The following is a 9,304-nucleotide window of genomic DNA, read 5'->3' on the forward strand; positions in this document are numbered from 1 at the left end:
TTACCACCAGGTGAAAACATACTACACAAACCTTCAGGGCAAGGACCACATTCACAGACAACTGACTGACTTCGAACAACTTTGCACTGACAGAAAACACCTGGACCACGCTATATCCCACCTCTACGTAAGCCTACAGACACCGGGCAATGTGTGCCCACTAAGGTTCACGGACAAGTGGGAGCGTGAGACGGACACACGCCTGTCTGCCCAGGAGTGGGGCAAAATCTTTCTCTTGACCCACAAATGCTCCATTAGCTCCAAATACCAGGAGATGAGCTATAAATTACTCACACAATGGTATAGAACCCTGGACGTGCTCAGACACATGCATGGTACAACCTCTGGCGATTGCTGGAGATGCCACTCCGCCCTGGGCACCAACCTTCACATTTGGTGGTCTTGCCCCCGCATAGCTCCATACTGGCGAATGGTACACGCTAAGATCAAGGAAATCACAGACACAGACCTCCCATTACTGCCACTAACAATGCTTCTACACCACACATCCATACCTACACCACAGTACAAAAAATCCCTCACGATACACCTGCTCTCTGCTGCGAAAAGCCTCATCCCACTGCACTGGAAAAGCCAGGCGGTACCCACTTACAAGCAATGGGTTGACAAGGTTGAGGAGATTCGTGGGATGGAAATGCTAACTGCGTCCCTGCGGGAACGCTCGGACAAATGCGCCCTCCAATGGTACCCCTGGACGTCCTACACCGCACGGGGACGGGCCTGATCCCGTAGTCCTGGCCTCCCAGGAGACGCCTGACACCCTCCCTTGCTACCCCTATTCCTACGACGTAGGGAAGACCCCAGACCCAGTCACCCCCTCCACTACCCAACCAACCAGTGAATCACCAGACATGCCCACCGACGAAACGCGACAACCGCTGGTTTGTTAGATCGAGGTTCCAGGAGCTCTTCGGATGTCGAGAACATGCCTCCCCCCCGCCCCTCCCTTGTACAGAGAAATAGCACCCCACTGAACATCGACGCATGCCTCTGACCCACCTAACAGCTGTGGACCCGTCGGTAATACATTTTACATCTATGGAAATTGCCCCACACCACCAACCGCATATACTGGTTGTGACGTGGTCACAGGTGAAACGTTGTACCCAACTCTGTACCAACGCTGGGCTTGATACACTGTTCATATATATGTCATTCTTTGCAACTTGATATTTGTTACCCCCGCCCTACCCCTCCCTTTCCTTTCCTTTTTTTTTGTACCCTTCCCTTATTTGAAAAATCTTTAATAAATAAAGAATGTCTAAAAAAAAAAGAAAGGGGCAGTTGCAGGCTACGTTTTTAAGGTGAAATCTACAGGATTTGGTAACAGACTGGATGTGAGACTCAAAGGTGAGGTCAGAATGAAGTATAACGCCAAGACAGCGTGCTTGCAAGGATGGACTGATGTGGGCACCACTAACTTGAAGGGAAAGCGAAAGAGTAGGATCAGTATTAGGAGGAGGAAAGACAAGGAGTTCAGTTTTAGAGAGATTGCGTTTCAGAAAGTGGGAGGGCATCCAGTCAGAGATGGAAGAAAGGCAAGCAGTGACACATTGCAGGACAGCATGTCACATTCTGTTCTGTTCTGCAGAGATGTCTGGCCTTGGCTTCTGGTATCCAGTACTCTTTTTACAATTCTTGTTTAGTTTTTCTAGGTTTTCTTTATGCTGGGTTTTCTGGGTTATTTCCTTTATTCCGTTCCTGGAATTCCCAGTCTCCTGGATTCCTTTAAATGTTTGTTTTTTGTTGCCACACCCGTTCCTTTGCCATTTAATCCTTTTTGTTTCAGTCTGGTCCTGCAAGCAGTGGTCTCATTTCCTCTGCTCCTTTCTTTGCAGGTAAGTACTGTGTGTGTTTTATTGTTTATTTAGTCATGCATAACTAGGCAGTTAGGTCCCACTGTAATTGGAGTACGTTGGCACAGTGGTGGGCTGCATACACCTTGGCCATTTATGTATGTCTAAATCTCCAATGTTTTACATATATAGTACTTAGTTATGTCTCCTCTTGTTTTGCCTTGCATCTCTTGTCTTGTTTTATTTTGTCTTACCAGTTCATGTACAGTCCTGTCCTGTTCATGTTTCCCTCATGTCTTGTGTTCATGTTCTGGGTTCTGCTTTCTGTCCTGCTCCGGTTCTGGGTTGTTCTAGTCTTACTGGATACATATCTGCTGCAGAACCTCCCTATCCATATCCTGGAAGGGCTGCGTATTTTCATCTGCTCCTGGATCCGCAGAAGCTGCATCAAAGCCCTGGTATGTGGCCGTACAAACACTGGTGCTCAACACCAGGGGGCGTGTGGTTACCCTGCACCAGGCCCTGATAGTCCTTTCCAGGCTGAGACTCCCATCATCATAATCATGGACTCAGGGGTCCCGGTCTCTGTACTGCCACCTGTGACACAGCAGGGGAGAGGTCCAGGGAGGAGAGATATATCTGGGTGTCATCAGCATAAAGGTGGTAGTGGAATCCAAATGAGGTGATAAGTTTGCCAAGAGAGGCAGTGTAAAGAGAAAATAGAAGGGGACCAAGGAGGGAATACATGGGGGAGAGGATGAAGGGAGGAGGTATCGTTAGAAAAGGAGACACTGAATGAGCGTTGGGAGAGATAGGAGGAAAACCATGAGAGGACAGTGTCACAGAGTCCGAGTGATTTAATAGTTTGAAGGAGGAGAAAATGATCAACAGTGTCAATACTTCTTTTTACTAAATATAAATACAACCATATAAGTAGTTAAGAACTACATAATCACTATAAGACCTTAGAAACATAGAAGGGGAAAGTTTTTTTGGAGAAGCCAAATGAGAGAGAGAAACACACTAAATCAAGATTGGAGTCCACCTGTATACACAAAAAGGAGATCTTCACAGAAAGAGGTACGAGAGGAGGGCAAGACATACAACAAACAAAAAAGGGAAAGACATTATTTCAACTCCCTCTAAAGGGCTCTTTAATTCAAGTGGGGAAATTCTAAAGGAAGATCAAGAAAAGGTTCTAAGAAAGGACTTACAATTTGCACCTAGTAAACAACTAAATAATTTCCAAATGTATGTAGATCTAAATGAATTTAAAAGAACATTCTGCCTTAAGAAATTATTTATGAAGAACCCGATAGAAATGGAGATTATAACACAAACTACAAACAAGCCAATCTAAATGGAAAATCAACCCTTTTTCCACGAAATATGATCTCAGATCAGATGATTTCCTTCTAAACAGAAATGTCAGAAATCAATACGATTAAAGAAAAAGATAAGTTTAAAAACAACTTAACTTTAAGAGGGAGAAGGGCTCAAAAAGATTTAAAAGAAGATAAGAATTTAATTATAAAACAAGCAGATAAGGGAGGAGGTATAATTTTAATGTCTAAGGATAACTTTGATAAAGAAGCGTATAGAATTCTAAAAAAGACTTCATGATCCCACAAATAAACTTTGATATGTTTTTAAATAAAGACCTATTAAAAAATGTGTTAGGTAAAAAAAAAAAAGAGTGTGACTATCTCAATCTAAACAAAATCCTTTTTTTTATTTTATCTTCATAAAGATATTAGTAATACACAAGGGAGACCCATTATAGCAGGTATAGATGTGATATAAAGCAAATTATCATAATATATTGATATCCATCTAAAATCTTTAGTTCAAGAAAACCACCTCTTATATATTAGAGATACTACCACCGTTCTACAAATTTTATATAAATGTAAAAAACTATTATATTTTAGTAGCTTGTGACGTGACAGCACTACATAGTAACACACCCCGCATATGAAACCGTCAAAAGATTTTTAGAAGATTCATAATTTTTTACTCCCCCATAATAATGGAATGAATAGAATTTATATTAAACAACCACTTTTTGTTGTTTAATAAATATTTTTTTTAATATTCTTTATTTTTGTGTGCATAAAGAGTACAAACATGCTGTTAATGCCACAATAGCTGGTACCGGCATCTCATAGTGAACATTCATATGGAATAGATTAAGACTGCACGTTTCTTTTTACAATATTCAAGTGTAACTTCAGTACATAACAACAAAGTAGCGTAAGTGTGGATATAGGATGAGTATTAACAATAAAATGAAATAAACCACAAAGATATGAATCCCTAGAACATGGCTGTCCTTGCTAGATATGTCAGGCAATGTGGTGGTTCATACAATATATGCTCAATCACTCTATGAAGCATGTAACTGCAAGATTAATAGAGGAAAAAGAGAAGAACGATAAACTCCACTGGTTAAATACATTGAGCTGTTTTTGCAGCTGGGTGAATAGCTCATTATTGGAGAAGGAGACAACTAAAGGATAGTTGGCATTATTAACTGTGAGAATGGCATTTTAACAACCTAGCCCTGCAAGACACTGACATGCCTCCTAACCAATGCCCCTACTTGCAGCCAAAGTTCCTGGAAAGTCCGTTCCAATCCTCTCCCCATAGTCAGCCCAGGTTTCCACTGGGGTTTGCAGTTGCAGAGCTGTGGTCTTGCGCTCCCAGCAGCAGAAGGCAGAGACCTTCAGTTTAGGCTCGTGCTGAAGGCAGGGGAGCAGATCCTCTTGCTGGTGAGGTGAGTGAGAACGGGAACACCCCGTGGTATGTAGAGGAGCCATCTGCCGTTGCAGCTTTTTACGCCATATCCTTATCGGCACCTTTCGGGAGACACGTGTGGGATGCTTATGCTTGCGGTAGTGAGCAGCGTGGCGGCTCCGAGGAGCCACTGATTGATCAACAGGAGCGGAGGTGGGTGCCCTTTCGTATAGCTTTGCCCTGAGGGGGGTACAGGTGCGGTCAGGTGCCCTAAGCTGCGGTTCCATGCATGTTGGCCCCGGCAGGGCAGCATGTTTATCAGGGGATGTGAGCGTTTCAGATCTGTGTGTCAAACGTTCCCAGAACCTCTGGCATATCTCCTCAAATCTTGCGTTGAAGTGCTCTGTCCACTCCGGATCTGCTTGGTGTGGTTGAGGTTTGTGCATGGTGGCCATCCTGGTCGCGCCACGGTGCTTGTAGGTCTGCTGGAGTCTCCCGCACAGTGGGATAGAGTTTGCCCAGTGGGGACAGGGATATCCCCCGCCGGTCCAGAGGGGGGTGGTGGGGGTAACAGGACTCCCTGGTTGTTGCCACAGAGCCTGCACACTGCCGAAGGAGATCGGCCACCTCTCACCGTTGCCTGTGCGCCAGCCCAGTAGGCCTCAAAGATAACAAGCGGGAATGCTGGTAAGCAGGGTGTCCTGTGCCAGATTTTTCAAGATGTACTGTTTTAAATAGTCACTTTCGTGCTTTTCGGGTCCTCTGGTGTCAGAGTGTCAGCATTAATCATTGTTTTATAGCGCAATGTGCCAGGGCCTAGTGGCTAGTGGAAAGCACATCTGGCCATCTTGGATATCAGGCCCCGCCCCCATGCTGTTATTTTTCATTGCACTTTCTCTTGCTCCCTCTGGTCTCCCAGGCTGCTGCTCCTTCCCCTGCTAAGGGCTCTGTTTAATAAATATTTTATACAACTTAAAGGAATGTTCATAAGGACAAAGTTTACACCCAATCTATGCCAATCTATTTATGGCTTATTGGAAATCATCTTGTATTTATAGTCAGCTTATCTGGGTGCAAAACCTTATCAACTATGACCGTTATATAGATTAGATTTTATTTATATGGAGATATGGAGAGAAAGAAGATTTAAAATGTTTAACTTTTCATTTTAAAAATAACATATGTGGGTTTGAACTAAACTGGAACCGAAAAGAAGTTGTCTTTTTAGATCTCACTATTTATTTTTTTTGTCATTCACTTATTATTGAAACGTATGAGGTCAACAGACCGGCTTTAGACTTCATGTATACCATTGAGAGTCATAACAGAAAATTTATGAAAATAACATTGTCTTGTACACAGGGTAAACATGTCTCGTTTTGTTTTGTTTTAAATGTAGAAAACATCAAGAGTCTCGGGCTATAGCAAAGTAACTGTAGCTTAAACAGGCATAATCAGGTGGACCTGAGAGCATAGGTATTAATAGCCTAATATCAAAAATGAGCTAAGGCAAGGCTATATAGCTATAACTAATAATACGCAGATTGAGTACCCCAGGAGGCTCCCTCTAAGTTAAATGTTAAAGAACTGGAATGGTCAATCAATAAGAAGTAAACAAAACAGACTGAAACCAGCCGGACAGAGTGTGATGATAAAACACCAAAACATTCTGAGCTCCCCTTAATTGCTGTGTGACGGAGAGGGTAAAGAAAAAATATAAAGGACTACATGGCTCAGACCATAGAGTCAGTCAACCAATGCCTGCTAAGGGCACAACACAGTCCTGCAACATAGTGCGGTGTCTCAGGCCTCCGGGCACAAGTGTTGTCAGGTTGACCAGGTCATCCCGTTGGGTCATAGTTCCCAGGAGCATTGCAGACCTCCGGTGGAGTCCAGCTTGAAGCCTTGTTGGCTGTCGCCTCTGCTTCTTCTTGTGTTGGGTTGGAGTGTGAGACCTGTTCTGCAGTCCTGGTGAGACCCTCTTCACAGTCAAAACGTAAGATTTTGTCTTGGTGCTTGGAGTATGCGTTTCAGATAAGTTGCTTAGTGGCTGCTCTAGGGCATATGGAAGTACCCAGCTCTCCAGCTTTCACCAGAAGGCATCGTAGATAGCCTACAGTTTGGTCTGTGCTTCATGTTGTAAATCCTGATTGCAGAGGAGACACATGGTGTCCGCCATGACTGGTGAGTTGCTGGCTTGTTTGCCAATTTGTATGGTTTTGCCCTGTTCTCCCTCCAAGTGAGGGTGGTCTCCCCGGGGTGGACCGCGATCATCCCCGACGGTCTCCCGCCCGGTGCACACAAGGCCGCATGCTTCTATATGTGGGCTCCCAGTGGGTCATTGATCCCGGCAACAGGTTCCAGTATAGTCGGGAGTCTGAGAAATTGCCGGTTGCTGCCCAGATCAAGCTGTATGGGGCTGTTTTATGTTTTATTTGCCAAGATTGAAGAGTAGCCCAATTAAAACACGTCTCTCCTCCATGACAGTCAGGCCCCGCCCCCAGATCTCACTATTTTTATAGAAGAAAATATTATTAAAACTAAAAACTATTTCAAACCAGTGGATGCCAATAGTATTATAGAAAATGCACCATAAAGGAAAGTTTTTCAGAATTAGAAGAAATTGCACAGATAAAGAAACATTTGAAGAACAGTCATTAAAGTAAAACAGGATTTATTTTAAGAAAAAGGCTATAGTGACAGTAAGAAAGAATTAGCTAGGATATACATTAATAAGAAAGATATAAAATAAATAAATACATAACATAACATAAATCTAAAGAAATAAATAAGATGGGAATTGTCCCATTTATTTGTGATTGTAGCACTGTTAATAATTGTAGCACAGTTAGGGGAATAATTTGGAAACATTGGTCTATTCTTTTTAAGATCCAATTTTAAAGTGCATTTTACCAGACCAACCAATTTCTTATCCATACAGGAGTGAAGAATATACTAGTAAAAGGTAACCTAAAAAATAAAGGTAAAGAAACTACTTTTTTAACCCCTTAAAAACCAAACTTCTGGAATAAAATTGAATCATGACATGTCACACACGTCATGTGTCCTTAAGGGGTTAAACAAACATTTCAGCTTTTACAGATGTGAACAATGAGAATAACTAACAATGATAGACCTATAATCAAAGAATTTGATTCTTCTGACCATACATTTAGAATTAAAGAATGTATGGTACCCTATTAAAAAAGCTTAATATATATTAAATGTGATGTAATGTGGATTATGGTATGTAGGAAGAACAGCAAAGGATTGAAACACATCTAAAGGTTTTAAAAACCACAGTGTATCCTTACATTTTAATGTAAATGATAATAAGGACACAAAGGGATTAAAATGTAAAGATATAAAGAAAATGCAGAGGACCTGTTATGATTTTAATTTGTCTTAACTGTTTATATAGTTTTATTTATATTTAATATAACGATGTATGATATATCCTATATTAGTTTTATATTATCTATTATTTGTCTGTTAGTTTTAATTATTTTATTATAATTTTTTCATTTCTAATAAACTCGTTTTTATAATTGAGATTATACTGATATAAGCTACACAAATACACTTTTAAATGTAATCAATTTGCTCAAAACTATGATACATGAATGCAAATAGTAATAATAATTTTTAAAAAGATATAAGGAATTATGGCCAGCTACTTAATTTCAGCAATCAAGGAAGCAATATCGGCAAAATGTGCATCTGGAAGCCTTAAATATATTTTATTATTTTTTTAAATTTTATTTTATACTTGTTTTACTGTTTGAATAAAATATATATGTTTTACATTTGGTTATCCAGTTCCTGCACATCAGAGAGAGGTAGCATGGCCCTTAAACATACAAAGTTTATCTACTGAGCCATTTGATAGGCTCTATTTGTGTGAGTACAATATATTTTTAATAGCTTGTGTGAGTAAAATATATTTTTAATAGCTTGTGTGATTTTAAAGCAACATTCCACTATATATTTGTACCTGTCTGATTGCCTGGGAAGACAAGGATATTCTTTTAATATACCTACCAAGAGTGGAGTACTCGCCTAAACAGACCCAAAAATATCTACATCCAGAGCTAGGTTTTATAGCTCTGGAATATGTGAGTGTTCCATTTTAGACACTTTCAAACTATATTGTTTAACCCCTTCCCAACCAAAGATGGAAAATTTCCGTCAAGCTTGTCCTTGCGTTAACCCCTTAAGGACGAGTGATGGACGAGGTCCGTCACTCAGGGGATTGCCTTAACGCCGAGTGACGGACCTCGTCCGTCACGCGGTAAAATTAACCCCAGATCGCCGCAATCGCGGCGATCGCGGGGTTAATGGTGCTCCGGTCTGCCTCTGTATTAGAGGAAGACTGGGAGCACCGGATCGGGCTGTCCCAGTACATGTGCCCGCTCTGACAGCATGTCAGAGCGAGCACATGTGCTGTGTATACTCACCTCCGCCTCCCTGCACTTCTGGGTTCAGTGTGAAGTGCAGGGAGACGGATCAGTGCTGATCCTGCCCCCTGGTGAAAAAAAAAAAAGTAAAATTAAAATCCCACCCCCCTTTACCCATTTTAATAAAAAATTGGGGAATTTACTGTTAGTGCTGCTTACTGCTAGTTAGGGGTTAACGGTAAAAAAAAGAGCTTAGAAAAATGTTAAATCTGTAAAAAAAAGTTTTACGAAAGTTTAGGAAACTTTAAAAAAATTAATAAGCAAAACAAAAGTTTAAAAAATAGTTTTCAAAAG

Source organism: Pelobates fuscus, chromosome 8 (genome assembly GCF_036172605.1).
Source record: "Pelobates fuscus isolate aPelFus1 chromosome 8, aPelFus1.pri, whole genome shotgun sequence".
NCBI lineage: Eukaryota > Metazoa > Chordata > Amphibia > Anura > Pelobatidae > Pelobates > Pelobates fuscus.